Source organism: Podarcis vaucheri, assembly GCF_965113315.1.
Source record: "Podarcis vaucheri genome assembly, chromosome: 13".
Lineage (NCBI taxonomy): Eukaryota > Metazoa > Chordata > Lepidosauria > Squamata > Lacertidae > Podarcis > Podarcis vaucheri.
Window position 1 is genome coordinate 47245901 of NC_138751.1, and position 25301 is coordinate 47271201.

At 46.3% G+C, this 25301-nt stretch overlaps 1 long non-coding RNA gene across 1 annotated transcript in view; it reads right to left on the reverse strand.

Moving 5' to 3' along the window:
- Positions 1 to 25301, reverse strand: part of LOC309516450 — a 94195-nt gene that overhangs the window by 39849 nt on the left and 29045 nt on the right. The gene's annotated exons all lie outside the window — the stretch shown is intronic.

The following is a 25301-nucleotide window of genomic DNA, read 5'->3' on the forward strand; positions in this document are numbered from 1 at the left end:
GCATGAGAGGAGGGTAAAATGATATTAATAGGTAGCTAAACTGTGTTAAGTTGCCCCCAACAGCTAAGGTGCAATTGGTCATTTTAGTTGTATGGTCCTAAGGACCCCTCCCCCCACTTTTTAGACAGAAAATAAGGGCTTCAAAATGTAGTAAGATAACCCTGCTGCATTTGTGGGCCTTGTTGCTAATTTGGCTTGGACTTTGGCCTCCTGCAGTGCTCCCCTGATGGCATCGCTGCTGCCAAGTAGATTCCTGGAATGGCATCTCTTGCCTGGTCAGTTTATCCAAGGCAGCTGACTCTGAAAGGATTTCTGAAAGAATTATGCCCTGAGATTCCACCACCATCCCTGGTTTGGATGCGTATCTGTTTTGCAGGGATCAGAGCTTTTGTTATCTCTCAAAATCTTTACAGATCCAATCTTCGGGGAAGGATGTCAAAAGAGCATGAGAGGGAGGTGTTGGCAGGCTGAGGGGAAGGCCAAGTCTGCAGTATCTTTGGGGTGAGGACTCAGTGGACACAGGATGCTGCCTGTTTTGGGGCAGGGGAGAAAACTCTTTTTTTTATCCCCATATTGCGGGTTGAACTGTACACAGCAATTCTGCAGCATAAATAGGTAAAGGGACCCCTGACCATTAGGTCCAGTCGTGGCAGACTCTGGGGTTGCGGCGCTCATCTCGCTTTACTGGCCGAGGGAGCCTGCGTACAGCTTCCAGGTCATGTGGCCAGCATGACTAAGCCGCTTCTGGCGAACCAGAGCAGTGTACGCAAATGCCGTTTACCTTCCCGCCAGAGCGGTACCTATTTATCTACTTGCACTTTGATGTGCTTTCGAACTGCTAGGTTGGCAGGAGCAGGGACCGAGCAACGGGAGCTCACCCTGTTACGGAGATTCGAACCGCCGACCTACTGATCGGCAAGTCATAGAATCATAGAGTTGGAAGAGACCACAAGGGCCATCGAGTCCAACCCCCTGCCAAGCAGGAAACACCATCAGAGCACTCCTGACATATGGTTGTCAAGCCTCTGCTTAAAGACCTCCAAAGAAGGAGACTCCACCACACTCCTTGGCAGCAAATTCCACTGTTGAACAGCTCTTACTGTCAGGAGGTTCTTCCTAATGTTTAGGTGGGATCTTCTTTCTTGTAGTTTGGATCCATTGCTCCATGTCCGCTTCTCTGGAGCAGCAGAAAACAACCTTTCTCCCTCCTCTATGTGACATCCTTTTATATATTTGAACATGGCTATCCTAGTCCTAGGCTCTGTGGTTTAAACCACAGCGCCACCCGCGCTGACATTTTAAATTCCCTGCCCTGGAGCTCAAGACCACCCCTCCATACCTCATACATACATCACAGAAGGGGTGTAACCCAAGACCACCCCCCCCCCACAAACATCATACCTACATCACAGAAAAGGTGGTCTACAACAGAAATTTGAATGCTGTTTTTCCTGTTATCTGATAATGCCTTATGTGATTGCCTTTCTGGGTAGTCTGGCCATTCCTTTGAAATGCTTATTTTACACATTTTTTTTAGTTCATTATATATCATTTCCCAGAAAGTCTTTATTACCTTACACAGCCACCACATATGATAAAAGGTACCTCCCTTTTCTTTACAGGTATTTGTACTTGTTCTATACATTTTTTCTAACTTACTAAGTGTCAAATACCACTGCTACAACATTTTCATCTAATTTTCTTTCAGTGTACAACATGCTGTAAATTTCAGATCTGTTTTCCATTGCCTTTCCCAATCTGCAGTCTGAATGTTATACCCCAAATCCTTTGCCCAGTGTATCATTACACATGCAATGTATCCTTGCAGGCACCAGGCAGAGTGGTGGGCAAGTGCTGGTGGGGTTTGGAAAACCGATGCCCAAGGTGTGAGGGTGTCCTTTCCCGAGCACAGCACAAAGACCCAGCCACCCATCCTGTTGGCTTCCGAACGAGAAATGGGGTGTCTGCGTGAGGTGTCCTCTTCTCCTTCACCTCTCACAGGAAAACGTCCTTGTGGCTGGTGCTGTAAACAGGTGCTGGGCCTGAGCAATGGCTTTCACGCGCAGCTTCCTCTTTCCACGAAATCCCCGCCTGAGGAACATCCCCACTGTTGTGGGGAAGCGGCCTTCCTAAGGGGGGACTTCTCTTTTGATTCATTTCCTGTGGAAGACTAGACTCAAGTTCCCAGGCTTGCCACTTCCCCAAACGGCTGCAAGTGACAAGAACTAGCATGGTGTAGCACCAGCAGATGGACTTCTCTTTTCCCAGAGGGGACGTCAGGGGCTGGGCCTGCTTTGCGAAGTCAGATCGTAAGCCCCCTTGGAAGACTAGGTAAAGGAAAAGGTACCCCTGACCATTAGGTCCAGTCGTGACTGGGTTGCGGCGCTCATCTCGCTTTATTAGCCGAGGGAGCCGTCGTACAGCTTCCAGGTCATGTGGCCAGCATGACTAAGCCGCTTCTGGCAAACCAGAGCAGCGCATGGAAACACTGTTTACCTTCCCGCCAGAATGGTATCTATTTATCTACTTGCACTTTGACGTGCTTTGGAACTGCTAGGTTGGCAGGAGCAGGGACCAAACAAAGAAGAAGAAGAAGAGTTTGGATTTGATATCCCACTTTATCACTACCTGAAGGAGTCTCAAAGCAGCTAACATTCTCCTTTCTCTTCCTCCCCCACAACAAACACTCTGTGAGGTGAGTGGGGCTGAGAGACTTCAGAGAAGAGTGACTGGCCCAAGGTCACCCAGCAGCTGCATGTGGAGGAGGGGAGACGCGAACCCGGTTCACCAGATTACGAGTCTACCACTCTTAACCACTACACCACAAAGGGAGCTCACCCCATCACGGGGATTCGAACCACTGACCTTCTGAATGGCAAGCTCTAGGCTCTGTGGTTTAGACCACAGCGCCCAATGCGTCCCAGGGCTTGGGAGACGGGAAGTCCTAAATATCCGAGTACAGTAATGTTTCCTCTGGGCTGGAACACTGGCCATCGAACTATTAACCACCTCAGGTTGGTCAGTCCCTCTCTGCTCAGTATAATAAGCCAAGAAAGCAAGAGTTGAGCATACATTAGGTGTGTCCCCATTTGTCCAGTCACCTTGGTTACATCCTCAGGCCTTGGCAACTGAAATCCACCCAACGGAAACTAGAGCGGGTGAAACTATGGAGACCTCCAAATACGGATTCAACGGTTGTGTCTGAGTCAGGGCAGACATGGGTTGTTGTTTTCTAATCCTCTGTGAGCTTTGAGAACATGTCACAGAGAGCCCTCTAGGGTTCTGCAACGTCCCCAGGCAGGCCAGATTGCAAAAAGCCCTGAAGGAACCGCAAAAGCTCTGCTGGGGGTGGCACTGGAGGGATGCAATGGCTCTGGAAAATAACTGCTTAGGCTCCCATTAGCGTCTTCAGTCAGACTTCTTGTGCTGCAGCTATCTTCCTTCCTGCTTGGTTGCCCTTTGCTCCCTAAATTACCAAGGAGCCAGTTGGGATAAGCTAAGCGGAAGAGGGTGCTGAGGAGGAAGGGTGTCAAAGACCTGACTCATCTTCATATTCTGCAGAGTGACCTGTGCCAGCTGTGGCAACTGGAAATTCCCCAAGGCTGTCTGGACTCCTGGGGATTCCATGAGCCTCCTGGGATGGACCCCCCCCCCCTTAACCAGCAGATCCATCTCAGCAGAGGGGACTAGATGCAGGGAGACTTAAGAGCGCCTCTGGACATGTGAACCACGTGTAGGAAACTTGTGCAGCAAGCAAATCAGGACGAGCGCGAGGCAAAAGCTCGTTGTCAGCCAACCACCCTGTAAACTAGTCAGAAGGAATGCTCGATAAAGCCAGATATGATCTAAGTACCTGTGTTAACTTTTGTGCAAGCAGATCAGGATGAACGCTCAGTGAAGAGGCCATCTGGAAGAGCCCTAAACCTCAACAGGAAGCAGTTAGATCAGGGGTTGGCAAGGTTTACCTCGCCTGGGCCGGTTCACTCCAGTGGAGATCCCTCCGTGGCGCCTGCGTCTGTGCAGACATGATTTCGGCGTCTGCGCAGATGCGATTTCCGGCGCCGTGGAAGCGAGTCCCTGCGCCGCGCCAGTTTAGCGCAGCGTCCAGGGACTCAGCGAGCGGGCAGCCCAGTTTGGGGGTAGCTCGTGAGCTGCTTAAACGACCTTCGTGGGCCTCTTGCGGCCCATGGGCCTTAGGTTGCCGACTCCTGAATTAGATCGACAGAGGGAGGATTTATTTGGCTATAGACACTCTATGGACAAATACGAAAGAACAATAATATACAAAATGGATGAAGGCAATGCAAAAAATTTAGATGTGATATAAAAAGCCAGAAGAAGGAAGGAAGGGAGTCGGCTCTTAGGAGCAAATATAAATGTAAAATGTAATACAATATGTGTATGTGGAGTATGTTAATGAAAATCAATAAAGAATATTATGAAGGAGAAAAAAGAATTAGATTGACAGAGATGTCAGAATACCCCACTCCCCACCCCCCTTCAGAAGTAAAATGTGTGATGAGTTGGTTTTTATTTTTGTTTGATCAGGGATGTTGGAAGCCCCCTCTAGTATCTTTTTTCTTAAGTGGGGTGCACACCTTTGAAATAAGTCAGTACCCTCGGATGGCTGTAAGCTAACCACAGATGCACCTGTTCGGAAGGGCGCATCACCTGCAAGACACGATGCGCGCACCAAACATCAAGCGCGTTTGAATGCTTGCAGGTGCTATATGAAAGGGCGTTTCTCGATCGTGCAGTCTGCGTGTGTGGCGCTATGCGACTTTTCACGGCTGCAAAAGTAACAGGGTTTACATGCAAAGGGGGGAAAAGAGAGCATGCGACGGTTAAAATTCCACTGGGAGGAGAGTCTCCAGCCCAGCCAGACGAGTGTGGGAGTGAATTTGGCAGGCCCGCATTTCCTCTGTCCACAGCTCAGCCCGAACCCACCCAGTTGTTCTGAGATGCTGCTTGACCCAGCATTTACGCCAAGGCGGGGGCAAGCAGGTTTAACCCCTGCTAAACCTCAACAGTGGGAGATGTTGGGAATCAGGAAGACTGAGGGAAAACTAGGCACTGAGCCCGACAAGCTCATGCTTATTACTGCTCACATTTTTATCAACAAGTCTAAAGGCTTAGAATCGTTCAAAATCAAGTAGAGAAAAAATAAGAAGTTTGAAAGCTTTGTTTGTGTATATATCTAAAAGCAGTGCTTTTTTCTGGGGGAAGACCTCTAAACATTTTGTGAATCTTTGTACTTTTGTCCATTTACTGTATTTATTTCCCCCAATTTTAACTATAAAATCGTGGTTTTCTTGAATCAAGAGTACCCCTAAACATTTTTAAAGAAAAAAATCACTGTCTAAAAGTGTGTGTGTTTCAGTTTTACTAAGTAAAAACAGCTGGTTTCCAGCCAGAAATGCCATTAATGAAAAATATGGTATTTTTCAAAAGTGTCAGGGAGCAGTGAACAAGAGTCCGCAACAAAATGTTGCAGTTTGCCCTGGTTTGCATGTGTGAACCTGATCCTGTGGCTGAATTGGTTGGGCAAGGGGGAGAGTTAGTATCAAAGGAAGGAGTCTTTGTTCTAACTTGGGTCTTACTTCATGTCTGTATGTTATGTGTGTTTTAAGGCTTTGAACGTTTAGAAATGCAACCAGTCTGCATGCAAGTCACTGGAACAGGAGTTCAGCATGTGACTGAGTGACTGGTTCCACCTGGAACTGCAAAGAGGCAATTTAAGTAGACTGACCTTTGCCGCAACCTGAGAGGTGTGGGGAATTTTTTGAGTGGGGAACCAAACTACGTAACCTCAGCCTCACCTGCAAAATTAACAGTACACTATATGGGCAGGGCTGCTGTAGACTATTCTCAGTGAAGCCCTCCAACCTGCAATACATGTATAGCAATGAATGTGGGTGGCGCTGTGGGTTAAACCACAGAGCCTAGGGCTTGCCGATCATAAGGTTGGCGGTTCGAATCCCCACGACAGGGTGAGCTCCCATTGTTCGGTCCCTGCTCCTGCCAACCTAGCAGTTCTAAAGCACGTCAAAGTGCAAGTAGATAAATAGGTACCACTCTGGTGTTTCCATGCACTGCTCTGGTTCGCCAGAAGCGGCTTAGTCATGCTGGCCACATGACCCGGAAGCTGTATGCCGGCTCCCTAAGCCAATAAAGCGAGAGGAGCGCCGCAACCCCAGAGTCGGCCACGACTGGACCTAATGGTCAGGGGTCCCTTTACCTTTATATAAGGGCAGGCACACCTTGGTTCTGGGTCCTCCTCCTTTCCTGCTTGTGAGGGGAGCACCCTGTTGCAACAGCTTTAATAAAGATCAGGCTTACTAGCTGCTTTGCTTCTCAATATTCTCTGGTTGGCCTCTGTTATTTTCTCCTACCGATAGGGAACCCACTTAAGGACTCTATACGGGCTCTTGGATACCCCATAAGGGAAGAAGGGCAGATTTTGTTTACAACACTTCCCACAGACATCTGGTTGGCCACTGTGAGAACGGGGTACATACTGGACTAGGTGGGCCATTGGTACAGACCCTCCAAATATCTCTATTTTCCAGGTACAGTCCCGGATTTACAGAAGCCGTCCCGGTTTCTGATTTGACACCAAAATGTTCCGCTTTCCCTTAAGACGTCCCTATTTTAATGTTGGAGAGCATGCTGTTACATTCTTAGGCACTAAATAACTTTGGACAGCCAGTGTAGGATTCGGAAGTGAGGCATATCTTTCTTTAGCAGTTCACCCCTTCCCCCCCCCATTGATTTTCCAAAAAATTTCAACAGACAAACAAACAAACAGATCTTAACTATACCTAATCCATTCTTAGTAACATTGTTAAGTGACTTCCTCAAATCCCCCTGGCTGAATTTCAGTGTACAGTGGTACCTTAGGTTAAGTACTTAATTCGTTCCGGAGGTCCGTTCTTAACCTGAAACTGTTCTTAACCTGAAGCACCACTTTAGCTAACGGGGCCTCCTGCTGCCGCCGCGCCGCCAGAGCACGATTTCTGTTCTCATCCTGAAGCAAAATTCTTAACCTGAAGCACTATTTCTGGGTTAGCGGAGTCTGTAACCTGAAGCGTATGTAACCTGAAGCGTATGTAACCTGAGGTACCACTGTATATCATTTTAACAGTTTTCCAAAACAGATTTCTCATAAAATTAACTTAATCACTTAACATCTTTCTTTCTTTTCATTTTAACTCTAAACATATTATTCTATAACATCACATATTTAAATCCTAAGCCTATCTGTTATTTGCAAGTTTTTCCAATTAAGTTATCTTAACATATTTAACTAAATATTCTTTGAATTTCATCCATTCCTCCTGGTACTCCTCCTCCTCCTGGTCACGGACTCTTCCAGTCAGGTCGGCTAGCTCCCAAAAGTCCACCATCTTCATCTGCCATTCCTCCACTGTTGGGACTTCTTGTGATTTCCAGTTCTTAGCTAACAAAATTCTAGCTGCAGTTGTGGCATACAAAAACAATCTAACATCTTTTTTGGGCAATTCCAAACCTATTATTCCAAGAAGAAAGGCCTCTGGTTTCGTAATAAATGTATATTTCAACATTTTTTCCAGTTCATTATAAATCTTCTCCCAGAAGTCTTTCACCTTGGGACAGGTCCACCACATATGATAAAAGGTACCCTATTTTTCTTTACATTTCCAACATAAGTTATCACTATTATTATATATATTTGCTAATTTTACAGGGGTTAAGTACAGTGGTACCTCGGGTTAAGTACATAATTTGTTTCAGAGGTCTGTACTTAACCTGAAACTGTTCTTAACAGCACCACTTTAGCTAATGGGGCCTCCTGCTGCCGCAACGCTGCCGGAGCACGATTTCTGTTCTCATCCTGAAACAAAGTTCTTAACCTGAAGCACTATTTCTGGGTTCGTGGAGTCTGTAACCTGAAGCGTATGTAACCTGAAGCGTATGTAACCCGAGGTACCACTGTACCATCTATACATCATTTTCATAATATTTCCCTTTAACACTGTACATGCAGTGAACTTGACCCCTTTCCTCCACAACAGCAGTTCATCCTTAGCAGAAGCAGCACGGCAGGTGAGGAGCGTGCAGGGAATTGCCTGAACGGAGCTGCATTGACTTGACTTTTCCTTTGCTGCAGCTTTATCGACGGCGGGGAGGCTCTGCACAAGTTCCTGTTCCCTGTTCCCCTTTCCCCCTTCGCATCCTGCTGGCCTTTAAATGCTGGCAGGCCCCCATCCCTTACTCTGCAAGCTTAGATCAGGATTCCTGCTGGAATCTCTGCCCCCATAGCTGCCATGCTGGTAGCTAGGGGACAAATCCAAACCCTGCAGGCGAAGGCAGGGCAGTGTCAGGCCTGCTCTGTCTTCTCTCGCTTAGGAGCAGCCGAACCGGCTTGGCTGCTTTGCTGTCACCACGAGGTTGCCTGGAGCGTTCAGATGGGTTGAAAGAGGCAGAAACACAGCATGGGGACGGCTGTGAGCAGTGGCTTACTGGCCCATCGCCCCGCCCTGTGGTGGCTGGGGCCCCGTGCTTTTGGGCAGCTGTACGGCAAGCCGAAGTTCAACAGGTGCGGCTTTTGCTTGCCATAATAATAATAATAATTTATTATTTATACCCTGCCCATCTGGCTGGGCTTCCCCAGCCACCCTGGGCAGCTTCCAAAAACATATTAAAATACTGTAATACATCAAACATTAAAAGCTTCCCTAAACAGGGCTGCCTTCAGATGTCTTCTAAAAGTCTGGTAGTTGTTGTTCTCTTTGACATCTGATGGGAGTGCGTTCCATAGGGTGGGTGCCACTACCGAGAAGGCCCTCTGCTTGGTTCCCTGTAACTTGGCTTCTCACAGTGAGGGAACCGCCAGAAGGCCCTCGGTGCTGGACCTCAGTGTCCGGGAAGAATGATGGGGGTGGAGACGCTCCTTCAGGTATACTGGATCGAGGCCATTTAGGGCTTTAAAGGTCAGCACCAACACTTTGAACTGTGCTCAGAAACGTACTGGGAGCCAATGTAGGTCTTTCAGGACCAGTGTTATATGGTCTCGGCGGCCACTCCCAGTCACCAGTCTGGCTGCCGTGTTCTGGATTAGTTGTAGTTTCCGGGTCACCTTCAATGGTAGCCCCACGTAGAGCACATTGCAGTAGTCCAAGCGGGAGATAACCAAAGCATGCACCACTCTGGCAAGGCAGTCTGTGGGCAGGTAGGGTCTCAGCCTGCATACCAGATGGAGCTGGTAGACAGCTGCCCTGGACACAGAATTGACCTGCGCCTCCATGGACAGCTGTGAGTCCAAAATGACTCCCAGGCTGCGCACCTGGTCCTTCAGGGGCACAGTTACCCCATTCAGGACCAGGGAATCCTCCACACCTGCCTGCCTCCTGTCCCCCCAAAACAGTACTTCTGTCTTGTCAGGATTCAATGTCAATCTGTTAGCCACTTTGGCTTGCCTCATGCGCCTGCAACATCAGGCAGAAGTGCTGGTTGAAATTATGCCTGCCATGCAGCTGTTGCAAAAGATAAAAGAGCCCTGCCTGGAACTAATCTCTATTCTGACCTCCATATGAAGAAAACAATGGAAGAGCAGAAACCGACACATACACACAAATGCAAGCAAACAGAAAATAACATTGCAAGGTATTGTAACAGTAAAGGCAGCAGGATCCCATGGAAAATAGTATACAGTGCTACCTTGGTTCTTAAACTTAATCCGTTCCGGAAGTCCGTTCCAAAATCAAAGCGTTCCAAAACCAAGGCATGCTTTAGCATAGAAAGTAATGCAAAATGGATTAATCCGTTCCAGACTTTTAAAAGCAACCCCTAAAACAGTAATTTAACATGAATTTTACTCTCTAACGAGACAATTGATCCATCAGATGAAAGCAAGAATAAGACAGTGTTGTAGATGATAAAAATAAAAAAATAACGTTTTTTCTTACCTGCACTGATAATAGCCATTGTTTGTTTTTATCCATTTCCGCAGTCACACAGTCATTCATTTAATCAGTAGCTGAACTGGGTTCCACACAGTCACAAAAACAAATTAATCGAAAAAGCGTCAAAAACAAAAGCGCAAAGTAAATAGCAAAAACAAAAGCGCCAAACAATCTGTTCCAAAAGTCTGTTTGACTTCTGAAATGTTCAAAAACCGAGGCGCAGCTTCCGATTGGTGCAGGCGCCCCAGAAACAATAGCTGACAGCCGCATCATACGTTCAGCTTCCAAAAAACATTCGAAAACCAGAACACTTATTTCTGGTTTTTTGGTGTTTGGGAACCAAGGCGTTTGAGTACCAAGGTGTTTCAGAACCAAGGTACCACTGTATTAACTGAATGCCTAAGAGCAGGCACCCCCAAACTCAGCCCTCCAGATGTTTTGGGACTACAATTCCCATCATCCCTGACCACTGGTCCTGTTAGCTAGGGATGATGGGAGTTGTAGTCCCAAAACATCTGGAGGGCCAAGTTTGGGGATGCCTGTCTTAGAGCAAGGATGGGTGTTTACCTGACATTCAGAGGACATCTTAAGGCAGCCCTGTTCAGGGAAGTTTTTAATGAATGATATTTTAGTGTTTTTTGATTTCTATGGAAGCCGCCCAGAGTGGCTGGGGAAACCCAGCCAGATGGGCGGGGTACAAATAATAAATTATTATTATTTATTGTGGGGGTGGTGACCCTCATCTATGCATATATATTTTTTGCAGCACCCGCATGATTTGGTTGGCATCAGAGTGCCCATGCCCCCACTGACATTTAATCTGGAGTTACCCTTCCCAGAGGAAATGTGAAACAAACCACCCTGTTACCAATGTCCCGGTTGCAACATCTCGACAATGCGCTTGCAAATTAATCCCTCACTGGGAATTCACCCCTAAGTAACATTACTCCTCCAGCTCAGTTGCCCTATCAGCGCAATGGGACTAACTGTGACTCGGGTGTTGATGGGGTATGAGAAGTTGGGTTTTGCAGAGAGGAAGGGTGGACTCACCAAGCGGGGAGAAGGAGAAGGGTTCGAGGAGCACTAGAAGTAAGGTACAGACTCTTTCAAGACTTGATAAATGTGGTAAAGGTAAAGGGACCCCTGACCATTAGGTCCAGTCACGGACGACTCTGGGGTTGCAGCACTCATCTCGCTTTATTGGCCAAGGGAGCCGGCCTACAGCTTCCGGGTCATGTGGCCAGCATGAGTAAGCCGGGTCATGTGGCCAGCATGAGTAAGCCAGAGCAGCGCACAGAAATGCCGTTTACCTTCCCGCTGGAGTGGTACCTATTTATCTACTTGCACTTTCACATGCTTTTGAACTGCTAGGTTGGCAGGAGCAGGGACTGAGCAACAGGAGCTCACCCCGTCACGGGGATTCAAACCGCCAACCTTCTGATCAGCAAGTCCTAGGCTCTGTGGTTTAACCCACAGCGCCACCCGCATCCCTGATAAATGTGGTACTCTACATCTTTTTAACTGCTGCCGTTTTCGCGCTTTGGGTGTGGAGTTTGCTTTTATTGACGCATGAGGATTTACGTAGTGCTGTTTTGTTTTTATGTGAGCCGCCATGAGAGGGTTTTGCCCCCAAAGGCAGCCGGCCATTTCAAATAAACAAGGAGCCGGAGAATAAGGGTGATGCCAGAGGGAAGAGATGGTATCCGCCTCCGCACCCCACCCTCCACCCCAGCGAAATTCCAGAAACCTTTCCCTAATAAAAATGACAAGCAGAAAACCACAAGGCTGCCTGTAAAAATTTAGTCAAGGGCTAAATTAGAAGCAGAGAGCGTAGGAACATCTGGCCGTAGATAGATGTTATTGTGAGAATATAAAAAGTGAGTCACATCCGGCAGTTTTACAAAAGGTCCAAACTTTTATACTGCGGAGAAAAGTAGGGGAGCAAGGGGGCAAAGCGTTGGAGCATGGCGAAGCCTGGGTCATGCTGTGCAAAAGCCACAGGTTCAAACTATTGGCTCTTTTCTGCGACATGCAAAACTGCCCGCTGGTGAGAGGTCCTTGCCAGCCTTTCCAACTTTGAGAAGGGCTCTGGAGTGGTTTGTTTTCAGCACAGAGCATGAGGTTCTTAATATCGGGTTTGTGGGTTCAAAGACCTACATAGGTGAAAAGTTTTCTGCATTTCTGGGGATTGGACTACAGTGGTACCTCGGGTTGAGAACTTAATTCGTTCTGGAGGTCCTTTCTTAACCTGAAACTGTTCTTAACCTGAGGTACTACTTTAGCTAATGGGGCCTCCCGCTGCCGCCGTGCCGCTGGCACGCAATTTCTGTTCTCATCCTGAAGCAAAGTTCTTAACCCGAGGTACTATTTAAGGGTTAGCGGAGTCTGTAACCTGAAGCGTCTGTAACCTGAGGTACCACTGTACTAGATGATCTGTGGTCCCTTCCATAGTGGCATTTGACTCCTAGTAAGTTAGCAAAAGGGACGCGGGTGGTGCTGTGGTGTAAACCACTCAGCCTCTCGGGCTTGCTGATCAGAAGGTTGGTGGTTCTAATCCCCGTGACGGGGTGAGCTCCCGTTGCTCGGTCCCTGCTCCTGCCAACCTAGCAGTTTCAAAGCACGTCAAAGTGCAAGTAGATAAATAGGTACCGCTACGGCGGGAAGGTAAACGATGTTTCTGTGCACTGCTCTGGTTTGCCAGAAGCGGCTGAGTCATGCTGGCCACATGACCCGGAAGCTGTACGCCGGCTCCCTCAGCCAATAAAGCGAGATGAGCACCACAACCCCAGAGTCGTCTGCGACTGGGCCTAACGGTCAGGGGTCCCCTTACCTTTACCTTAAGTTAGCAAAAATGTGTAGAACAAGGACAAATAACTGCCAGAAATGTAAAGAAAAAGAAGGTACCTTTTACCATATGTGGTGGTCATGTAAAGTAATAAAAAGCTTTTGGGAGATGATATATAATGAAATGGAAAAAAAGAGTTTAAAATAATGTTTGTAAAAAAAAAACCCCAGAAGCTTTTCTATTAGGAGTTATAGGTACCAAGATCCCAAAGGACCAGAAAAGACTTTTAATGTGCCCGTCAACAGCTGCATGGATGTTATTAGCCCAGTGATGGAAGGAAGAAACAATCCCGACCAAGTTGATGGGACTATGCTGAAATGGCAAAATTATGTGGAAAGCTCAGGCACCAAGAGGACAAGAACTTTAAAAAAGAATGGGGGGGGGGGAATTATAATTTAATTGTAACCAGATGAAAACATTATCAGGATTTTAACCACACTTGTAAAGACTTGTAAAGACTATGGACAATGCAGACGGATAAAAAAAGTGGATAATGGATTGATTTGCAGGTGTAAATGGTGACATTAGGACCCATGGAGAGGATGTGGGGGGGAGTCCAGAGATTCAAAGAAATCTCTTTATATAGATCTGTAATTCTTTTTGGTATAAATTTGTATTTGCAAAACCAAATAAAAATCATTTCAAAAAACAAACAAGTGGTCCCTTCCAACTCTACAATTCTATGATTCGATGTCCCTCATGTGCTGCTAACCCTGATGGTGATCCTGTACCTGGGCTGTTGCAGCAGAGCTCTGAATACCGGTAGCTGGAAGCCACAGGAGGGGATAATGTTCTTGCACCCGAGTCCTGCTTGCCAACTTGCCAAAGACATCCAGTTGTCCTCTGTGAGATCAGGAAGCTGGAATAAATGGCCCACTGGCCTGATCCAGCTGGCCGTTCTTACGTTCTTATGCCGTTTGGTCTCTGGCAGCCAATGGCTTGACAGCCTTTTGCTGGAGCATTACTGCACTTCTTGGCTACAGTGGTACCTCGGGTTAAGTACTTATTTCGTTCCGGAGCAAGAGGTTCTTAATATCAGGTTTGTGGGTTCAAAGACCTATGTAGGTGAAAAGATTTCTGTTCTCATTCTGAAGCAAAGTTCTTAACCCGAAGCACTATTTCTCGGTTAGCGGAGTCTGTAACCTGAAGCGTATGTAACCTGAAGCGTATGTAACCTGAGGTACCACTGTATTAATGCCACCACCTGCCAATCAGCCAAATTGCTGTTTTTCTGTTCTGTTTCTGGTCAGTCATCTTTCTACAACATTGGACCCATGTTCCGAGAGCTCCCTTACGCTTAAACTTGGAACCAGCTGCCCCTGTGGCTTCGCCAAATTTTGATGACACAGGGGAAGGTTTGCCAGCAGTTTCACTCACAAAAGGGGGAAAAATACAGGTTGTAAGACATATTCCACTTTTTCATGTTTGACCTAATCACGCGCTTGGCAACATGGATGTAATCAGCATTTACATGTAGCTCTGAGCCAGTCATGGTGAATTCCTTGCAGAGGTTCAGCCCCAAACATTTTGCTGTATTGGGTGAAGGCTCCCCACCCCATTCCACATGCAGAAGGCAAGTGGACTGGCATTTGAACAGTGGCGTAGCGTGGGTTGTCAGCACCCAGGGCAAGGCAAGTAATTTGTGCCCCCTAACCCGTGGATTTGCGCCCCCTAACCCTAACCCCCAGATATTGCGCCCGGTGCGCCCGGCCCCCCCTGCACCCCCCACGCTACGCCACTGCATTTGAATTCATGGCTGTGGGCTCACGATACCTCTAAAGCACATTTGAAGAACATTTCCCCCTTCAGATAATTCTGGGCGCTGTAGTTTACCCAGCAGAGTTACAATTCCAAGCAAACCTAGGCAAACTGATGGTGCCCAGAATTCTTTGAAGGGGGAGATGTGCTTCAAATGTGCTATATAGCTTCTTTCTACAGATGGTATTTGACTCCTGTAAAATTAGCAAAGATATACGTGGCAATCTATGTTGGAAATGTAAAGAAAAGGAAGGAACCTTTTATCATATGTGGTGGACCTGTCCCAAGGTGAAAGATTTCTGGGAAAAGATTTATAATGAATTGGGGGAAAAATGTTTAAATATACATTTATAAAGAAACCAGAAGCCTTTCTTCTTGGAATAACAGGTTTGGAATTGCCCAAGAAAGATGTTAAATTATTTTTGTATGCCACAACTGCTGCTCGTATTTTGTTAGCTAAAAAGTGGAAAACCCAAGAATTACCAACGATAGAAGAATGGCAGATGAAGATGATGGATTTTTCAGAGCTAGCTGACCTAACCGGAAGCGTCCGCTACCAGAAGGAGGAGGAGTATCAGGAAGAGTGGATCAAATTTAATGATTATTTAGTTAAATATGTTAAGTTAAATTAACTGAAAACAGCTTGCAGATACGTAATTGGCTTAGGATTTTATTTATGTTAGGTGATGAATTAATATGTTTAATTCCATAATGTGAAGATTTAAGGATGTTAATGTTTAAGTTAAATTTCATAAGAATTGGGATTTGGAAAACCGTTAAAAGGACACGCAATGAAATTCAACCAAGGGAAAGCGAGGAAGTCACTTAACAAAGTTAATAAGTGTAATTTTCAATAAGGCTATGATTTTTGTTTGTTTGTCTTGTGTGTTTGTTTGTTTATAATATTGTGAAAACCAAAAAAAATTTTTTTGGGGGAAAAACAAAAAACAAATGTGCTATATAGTGTGCACGCAGCCTTAATTCAGTGTTGATGACAGAGCAGTGTTCTCCGCTGTGCTGAAAGGTAGTAGGCTGGCTAGCTTAGAGGGCACAGGACAGGCCTCCAATATCTGGCCACTCCCTCCCTCCCTCCCTTCCAGGGAGGGCAGCTGCCTTACTCTGCCTAATAGAAGGGCCGGCCCTACTTATTTGTACGATGTTGCCAGTGTCACGATGGGACCTGGTTGTGGGGAACAGAGCGGCCCCTGAGAATGCAGAAGTTGGTCACCCATTCTTTACAAAGCTTCCTCTGCCCATCAGCCGAGCCTGAGTCACAAGTTCCTCTCTTGTCCACGCTGTGTTTCACGTCCTTTTTATTTTTGTAGGTGACTTAGAATCATAGAGTTGGAAGAGAGCACAAGGGCCATCGAGTCCAACCCCCTGCCAAGCAGGAAACACCATCAGAGCACTCCTGACATATGGTTGTCAAGCCTCTGCTTAAAGACCTCCGAAGTAGGAGACTCCACCACACTCCTTGGCAGCAAATCCCACTGTCAAACAGCTCTTACTGTCAGGAAGTTCTTCCTAATGTTTAGGTGGAATCTTCTTTCCAGGGACGTGGACTTATAAAAAATATTGGGGGGGCCCAGGAAAGCTCATGAATAATAAATAAGCTCATGAATATGCAAATAAAGTGGCGCCGCCTCCTCGTGAGCGAATAGGGGAGAGTGTGCTGCGCCTATTAATCAGCTCCAAAGGAAATTGGGTGGAGCTTTTGCTCGGGAGGGAGGGCAGGAGGCATGCAGGCAGCCCGACCCTGTGCATTTTGGGCTGGGGGAGGGGCGGCGATGGCGCTCTGCTGGAGGGGCGCCGGAGATTATTGGGGGGGCAGAGCCCCCCAAACGAATTTTTGAGGGGGCTCGGGCCCCCTCAAGCCCCATGGAGTCGGCGCCTATGCTTCTTTCTTGTAGTTTGGATCCATTGCTCCGTGTCCGCTTCTCTGGAGCGGCAGAAAACAACCTTTCTCCCTCCTCTATGTGACATCCTTTTACATATTTGGACATGGCTATCATATCACCCCTTAACCTCCTCTTCTCCAGGCTAAACATGCCCAGCTCCCTTAGCCGTTCCTCATAAGGCATCATAAGGCCTTGCATATGATAATTCAGGAACAGGTACTTAAATTTTCAGACCGAGCCAGGAATTATATTTTGAAATTGGAATAAAATACTACTAAAAAAGAGAGGAAGAAATAATAAGAAAAACGAAAGACGTGCTCTCTCTCTCTCTCCCCCCCCCCCCCCCCGTTATCCAAACCTGTCAAAAGTAATACTATGGAGCACAAGTACATGAGTTCTTATTAGCACTTTCAAATTAAATTTAATGTGTATGAGCCTATACCTCAGATCCATGGGCTGAGAGGCTTTAGAACAGTGTTTCCCAAACTTGGGCATCCAGCGGTTTTTGGACTACAGCTCCCATCATCCCTAGTGTTGTAAACAAAAACTGCTCCCTTTCCCTTATGGGAGACACAAGAGCCCTTATAGAGTCCTTTCTAGGTTCTCCATCGGTAGGAGAAAATAACAGAGGCCAACCAGAGAATATTGAGAAGCAAAGCAGCTAGTAAGCCTGATCTTTATTAAAGCTGTTGCAACAGAGTGCTTCCCCCCACACGCAGGAGAGAGGAGGAGGAGGAGGACCCCGAACCGTGTGTGCAAGCCCTTATATAGAATTTTGAACTGCCCACCCTAGAGCCCAAGACCACCCCTCCATACATCATACATACATCACAGAAGGGGTGTAGCCCAAGACCACCCCACAGTACATTATATATACATCAGAGAGGGGGTGGACTACAACAGAAATCTGAGTGCCTTGTTTTTATCCTGTCTGCCAGGTTACCTGATTGGATTACTTGGGCATCCTGGCCACTCTTTTCTTATGATAACTACTGTGGGGTTTCAGACATGTGGTTTATACATTTATGTATGTGCTTGCTTGGTACATTTGTGAACTTTTATTTTATATATATAAGACCTTAAAATTCTTATAACGCTAGATAGTAGGACCAGTGGTCAGGGATGATGGGATTTGTAGTCCCAAAACAGCTGGACACCCAATTTTGAGAAACCCTGATTTAGAAGATGGAGTAAGCTCAGCAGAACTAGAGCTATGTTGCCCAATGGACATGGCATGCACACCAGTGGAACGCCCATGATGCCCTGATATTAAACGCCACTGATGAAGATAATCCAGTAAACCAATCAAAAACAGGGTGGAGTTATGGGCAGGATGTAGGCGGAGCACACTTATGCCAAATCCTATGGCGCTTCATTCCCCAGGCACACCCCTGTTCATAGGCGCCGACTCCATGGGGCTTGAGGGGGCTTGAGCCCCCTCAAAAAAATTTTTTGGGGGGCTCAGCCCCCCCAATAATCTCGGGCGCCCTTGCCGCCGTCCCCCGCCTCCTCCCCACCTGCTCCCTCCCCAGCCAGCCAGCCAGCCGCGCGCCCTAGCTGGAGAGCCCCGGCCGTCCCCGCAAGAACAGGGGAATCCCCGGGGGCGGGGGCTTCTGCCTCTAGCCCCAGGTTTCCCGCATATCAGCTGTTCCGGAGCTGATTAATAGGCAGCAGCACGCTCTCCCCTATTCGCTCACGAGGGGGCGGCGCCACTTTATTTGCATATTCATGAGCTTATTTGCATATTCATGAGCTTATTTACATTTCACGAGCTTTCCCGGGCCCCCCCAATATTTTTTATAAGTCCGCGTCCCTGCCCCTGTTGACAAGACTTTGGACCAGGTCTAGGCCTGGCATGAGAAATTTTCCTCTCATTGACCTCGATGGGAGGGAGAAATGAAAAACAGCTTTTCCCACCCACTGTAGCAGAGAAATGGAGATACGGGTGGCGCTGTGGTCTAAACCACTGAACCTCTTGGGATTTGCCAATCAGAAGGTTGGCGGTTCGAATCTCCGTGACGGGGTGAGCTCCCGTTGCTCTGTCCCAGCTCCTGGCAACCTAGCAGTTCGAAAGCACACCAGTGCAAGTAGATAAATAGGTACGGCTGTGGTGAGAAAGGTAAACGGCGATTCCGTGTGCTCTGGTTTCTGTCACGGTGTTCCGTTGCGCCAGAAGCGGTTTAGTCATGCTGGCCACATGACCCGGAAAGCTGTCTGTGGACAAACGCCGGCTCCCTTCTGTATTATTATTTTTATCTTACGTTGTATCATTGTATTAATTTTATCTTTACTTGTACCAATGTACCTACAACTTTTCTGCTATTGCAATAAGAATCACGAGTTGAGGGCTATGAATGAGAAATGACATAGTTGTCTGTGGCTACACATCGCCATCTACTGAGTCTACAGTATACACACACCAATTCATAAGTTCAAATGACTTTATTCAAAAGCAAGGCTACACCGACAATCATACCTATATATGCAAAGTAGAGGAAAAACACCCCAAATCCTGTCTTCATTTCCTCTCTTATCGATCTGCCCCCAGGCATCACTCAAAGCCTTCCTGAAAATCAGAAAACAAACAATACATTTTGTTGTTTAGTCGTTTAGTCGTGTCCGCCTCTTCGTGACCCCCTGGACCAGAGCACGCCAGGCACTTCTGTCTTACACTGCCTCCCGCAGTTTGGTCAAACTCATGCTGGTAGCTTCTAGAACACTGTCCAGCCATCTCGTCCTCTGTCGTCCCCTTCTCCTTGTGCCCTCCATCTTTCCCAACATCAGGGTCTTTTCCAGGGAGTCTTCTCTTCTCATGAGGTGGCCAAAGTATTGGAGCCTCAGCTTCAGGATCTGTCCTTCCAGTCAGCACTCAGAGCTGATTTCCTCCGGAATGGATCGGTTTGATCTTCTTGCAGTCCATGAGACTCTCCAGAGTCTCCTCCAGCATCATAATTCAAAAGCATAAATTCTTTGGCGGTCAGCCTTCTTTATGGTCCAGCTCTCACTTCCATAGCCATCGGTAAACATCAGAAAAAACAAGAATCTGCCTCAGTCCTTTTGTATACAGTATGCTGTCTATAACACATCAAACACACTCTTTACGGTGTTCCATTTCTCCAAAGGTATTGGACTATATTAAAGGGAATTTCTACTTTCTCTCTCTCTCTCTCTTTTTAATTTAATTTTTTTCCTTTTTAAAATGCATTTAATTTTGCTGATACAAACATTGTTAATTAACCCATTATTATCAAAAATTACAAATTGTACATCTCAACATAAACATAATAAAGAAAAAACAAAAACAAAAAACAACATACAAAACAAAACAAAAAATCACATAGACCAATTTAAATATATCTATACAGTGCGCTCCCGTCGTTCCAAAAGCACCTCTGGGTGCAAGTAGATAAACAGGGACCGCTTACCAGCAGGAAGGTAAACGGCGTTCCGTGTGCTGCGCTGGCTCGCCAAATGCAGCTTGTCACGTTGGCCACGTGACCCGGAAGTGTCTGCGGACAGCTCTGGCTCCCGGCCTATAGAGTGAGATGAGCGCACAACCCTAGAGTCTGGCAAGACTGGCCCATACGGGCAGGGGTACCTTTACCTTTATACAGTGGTACCTCAGGTTAAGAACTTAATTCATTCTGGAGGTCTGTTATTAACCTAAAACTGTTCTTAACCTGAAGCACCATTTTAGCTAATGGGGCCTCCCGCTGCCGCTGCGCCACTGCTGCACGATTTCTGTTCTCATCCTGAAGCAAAGTTCTTAACCCGAGGTAATATTTCTGGGTTACCGGAGTTTGTAACCTGAAGTGTATGTAACCTGAAGCGTATGTCAGTCTGTGGAGGCAGCACTGAGCATCATATAAATTTGCGGGAATGTCGTTATAACTTCTTTGATTACACATAAAAAACCAGCCATCTGGTAAGCACAAATGAGCATAATTAAAAGTAATCTGTTGCACACGTGAGTAATAAGTATTGACCCAAAATTAAAGGACCTAGGAGAATTGAAAAAGAAAGAAATAACCTGGTTGGAATATTATCAGTTAAAAGCTACCTTTGAAAAGGATAAAAGGATTAAGGGAATTGATAAAAAATAAATATATCTTATATGGAGCTAGACATATTATATAGTAACCTCTTTCAAAAATGTATAAATTATTATTGAATTGGCAAAGGAAAGAGGAAGATATTTAAAAAGTTATAACAAAATGGGAGCGAGATCTGGGGCATATGACTGAATCCCATAAATGGAAGGAATTATGGAGTAAAAATATAAAATTTACGGCTTGCTATCTTATAAGAGAAAATCTTATGAAAACATATTATAGATGGTATTTGACCCCTGTAAAATTGGCGAAAATAAACAAATCATATAAAAATAAGTGCAGGAGGTGCAAGGAGCATGTAGGAACATACTACACATGTCGTGGTCTTGCCCAGTGATACAAAAATTTTGGAATATGATTTACGAGGAGATAAAAAGATTGATAAAAATTACATTCAGCAAGAAACCAGATGAATTTGTACTAGGAATTGTTTCAAATAACATCCCTAAAAACAAATTCAGGTTATTTATGTATGCGACGTCAGCATCAAGGATTATTGTGGCAAAACATTGGAAAGATGTACATGCTCCTACTAAAGAAGAACGGTTAGCTAGGAAACCCCACCAGGAGGTTGGGTTGCGGGCGGCACGCCCTTCCCCACATTCACGGGGGGGGGCTGGCTCCAGCCCCCGCGATACCTAAGGGAATCCCCGCCCGTGTCATACCCCGGGCCAGCCAATCGGCTGGCTCCGGGGGCGGGGCCTCGGCTATTTAAACCTGCTTCAGCCGAGGCTCCTCCTCTTTTCCTCCGCTGCTGCCGCTGACCCGGTTTTGTAGGTGCTTGGTATTTTAGATTCTGTAGCTTGTTTCTTTGGTCTTTGCTTGGCTTCTTTTTCCTCTCCTTTTTAGGTTTGCTCCTTCTGCAGCGAGTTCGAAGAGCAGACTTTAGATCAATCTTTTGTTTTTTCAAGTCCTCAATTCAAAGGCTCTGTCTTACTTGCGGATTATACAGTGGCTTCTATAACGCGGGTGGCTGCAGCGCCCGGGTGAGGTTGGTGACTGGGGTCTTTATTAACATTGTGTGTGCTGTTTATTCACAATTTTCCTTGCATGAGTGAAAGGGGGGGCAGCTTGTAAAAGGGGACCAGGGTTTAAAGCGTAGGCAGCTCATTTCGGGCTTTAACATTCTCAGGGTTTTAACCTTGATCGTGTCGTTTATTCACAATTTTCCTTGCACGAGTGAAAGGGGGGCGCAGCGTTAAAACGGGGTCAGTTTTAAAGGAAAGGCCGTGATCGCAGGGTCGCTCTAGCCGGGCTTTACTAAGAAAATTGTTTTCCGGTTGCATTGGTTACTGCTGCTACCCGGCGCCATTTTAACTCAACCACGTGGTCAACAAAGGCAGCCGCCATCTTAGGAGAGGCATTCACCCTCCGCAGGGTCAGTGCTCTTTAAAGAAAGCTGCCTCCTATTTGCAACTTTGTTTTACCCTTCCTTCTTAGCAGCAGCTCTGACGCTTCTTATAAATTGCCAGCACAGGCTAAGCTGCTCCGTGCTTGGGCTGCTACATTGTTGTGATCCCTTGGCTGGCTCCCGGGTCTGCAGGGGAGAATCTATTATTGTAGCAAGTTGCTGAATGACAGGCTTTTAAAGTGTGGTTTATTGGGGGAAATACTTTTTAAAAAATATTATAATAAGAGTCTTTGGAAGTGCTGAGTACTGGTTTCAAAGTGCTGACTGCTTTTGAAATTAATTGGTGTAATTAATTGGTGCAATTAGCAAATGCTGTGGCTTATGTTATTTCAGCTCTGCTTTTAAAAGCCTCAACTCAGAGGCAATCCTTGGAGGTGCTGAATGCTGGTTTTAAATTGCTGTTTGGTGACTGCTTGTAAAATTGATTGGTGCAATTGATTGATTGGTGCAATTGGCAATCACTGTGGCTTATACATTATTTCAGCTCTGCTTTTAAAAGCCTTAACTCCTAAAGGACTTGCTTACAGTTCGGTTGGTTCTGGCAATTGAGGACTGCCTCTTTAAGCTTTTATTCACAGTGGCAGTTAAGGGGCTTCTTAATTAAACCTTCTTGGATATTCCCTCAATCTTACACGCAGGCTGATAGTGGCTCATTTCCTTCTTTTATATCACATAGTGTAGGACTGCAGGTTTACAGGTAGTGTGTTTAGTGCGGAATTACTGCGCTTTACTGCGTAATAAAACGCCTGGCAAAGGGTATATTCATACACAGCCCATTATATTCATAGTATATACTTATTGCATAGTCATCTTATACAACTCAATTCATTCCATTTAGCATAATTCATTACTCATATTGAGTGAATATAGCGCGGTAAGATCGTGGGATATCCTTTGTCTCAATTGGGTTTCCTCCTGCTGGCGTAGTAAATACTGAAAAGTGCGGAGCTGCTCTAACCATACTTTTGGTCAGTCAGCTTAGGCAATACTGAACTAAGCTTAGGGGTCTAGTGACACGTGCATTATATAATTAAATTCTTAAATTACACAATTAACAAATAAAAAACATTAATAATAAAATAATAATAAATAAATTAATTGATTTTATTTTTATTTTAAAATAATAAATAAGTAAGTAAATAAATAAAAAATAATTATTTTTTTTAATTAATAATAAAATAAAAAAAATTGGGATTAGGATTAGCGGGGGCACTGTTGCGTATTAGTTCTTGCTGGTGCTGTACGCTCCTTCCAGCATGCCTTCTGGTAAAAAACAACAGGCATCTTCCCGCAAGGGGAACAAGGAAGACACTCAAACTAATTCACTGGTGCCTGTTATGCCGTGTGACCCGCAAGCATTTGCTCAGCTCTTTGCGGCATTTGAAACCTTTTATAGGCAGTGTCGGCCAGGGGCCATACCACTCCCAACGCCACCACCGGCCTCCCAAGGTTACATTCCTGGCACCCTTCCCAGTAATCAGGAACAACCAACTACCTCTGCCTCTGGTTCGGGCATAGCCCCACCGGGACCCGCCGTTGGGTCACCACGTATAACTCGCTCTCAATCTGCTCGCTCCCTTGGGTCTGATTCAGGTTCCTCTGGCGGCAGAGCGCCTCCTGAGAGGTCTAGCAATACTAATTCTGATCAGGACATAGGTGTGCCCAGTTTCTTTCAGGAAGCAGCGCAGCAGCTCACGTTGGTGGAAGGAGATTCCGGATCATCGTACGAAGAGGAGCAACAGGGGCGCCATGACGACTCCCCGGCCGCTGCCCAGACTGTTGCTGACGCTGAGCAGCAGGGTGGGAAAAGGAAGTCCAAGAAGAAACACACTTCGAAAAAAGGCAAGAAAAGCAGGAAGTCGGATTCCGAGGACGGGTCAGGTACCTCTTCTTCTGATTCGGATAGTGACACCCCCATGGAGGCTTACTGGGGCTTGGGCGAGGATAATTCTGGGCTTCCTTTGTGGGTGCATGAAAGGAGGGCTAACTCCCACCGTAAGTCCTTTAACGGGTCCCTGGAGTGGAAAGGGGGGGCATTGGTGGAAGACGTAAAAACATCCACCAATGTGTGGCCCGATTTTATATTGGGATATCATTTATCTAAGAAAAAGAGGACCAAAATACTCAATGGGCACTACATCGACATATTTACGCTCCTCCCCCTGACAGGTAAAGGGGAGAAAAGACGCATTTATGGGAAGCGGGGATACAGAACCCCGCAGGCGGAGCGGACTTTTGAAAATTGGTTAGATGGCTACCAGGTCTTCATGGGGGTAGTTTCTGCAGCTTATCCAAAACGCGCTATGCATCTCATAGCACACATGGCGCACGTTAGAAGGGCCTTTAAGCTAGCAGGGGAGAATGCCGCCTTATCTTATGACGAGGATTTCCGTAGAAACGCGTCACTTCATCCATCCACTCGCTGGGAATTGAGGGACGAGAACTATTGGATGGATCATGTAGCTCCATATATTAAGAAGAAATCCCAGGATTCTCCAAAGGTGAGAAAGATGGTGCCAAAACGACGTCGGCATTGTTGGGATTTCAACAGGGGGGTCTGTTCCCGACCTGCATGTAAGTATGCACACGAATGCGAAAGGTGCCTCGGTAATCACCCGGGCTCCGTCTGCCCCAAAGGAAAGCAGCCCTTTCGAGGCGGCAGGGGGTACTCCCACCAAGGTCCTAGGGGTACCTTCGGACACCCACAGGGGACCTCTGGGAACTACCAGTAATGTGGCCCTTGGGCTAGCTCACACAGCTATCAAATTGCACCCGTTAAAAGCCCTATTAGATCTATACCCCAATAAAATAGCAGCGAGATACCTTTGGGAAGGGTTTTCCTCAGGCTTTAGAATCCCAGTCTACTTTCCACCAAACCCGGGCGATCCACCCAACCAAAAATCAGTGAGGGAAATGCCAGAGATAGCCAGAAAGAAAATTAAAAAAGAAATTGCAGCTGGGAGGGCGGCCGATCCCTTTAGCCAACCCCCTATCGTAGGCTTGCACATCTCCCCCCTGGGTATTGTTATTATCATAAATTCCTTTCTTTGCGATCTCTGATGATTTTCACAGGCAGGTTAAAAGCTGGCATTCTATGTGGATTTTGTACTCTTCCAAAAATCATATTGATAGGGGACAGCCTCTGTACAACGCTTCCATAAACAAAATTAATCTCTGATCTGTCCTTTATTTTTCTCAGGCTTACCAAATATATCAAATGAGTCTGGGGGTTCTGTCAGGTCAAACTTGCATTCCAGCATTCCTTCTCATTCGAACAATCCTGATTCTCCCCCCCCCAATCCTTCTTCCTCCGACAAGCCTGTCTTGGCGAGA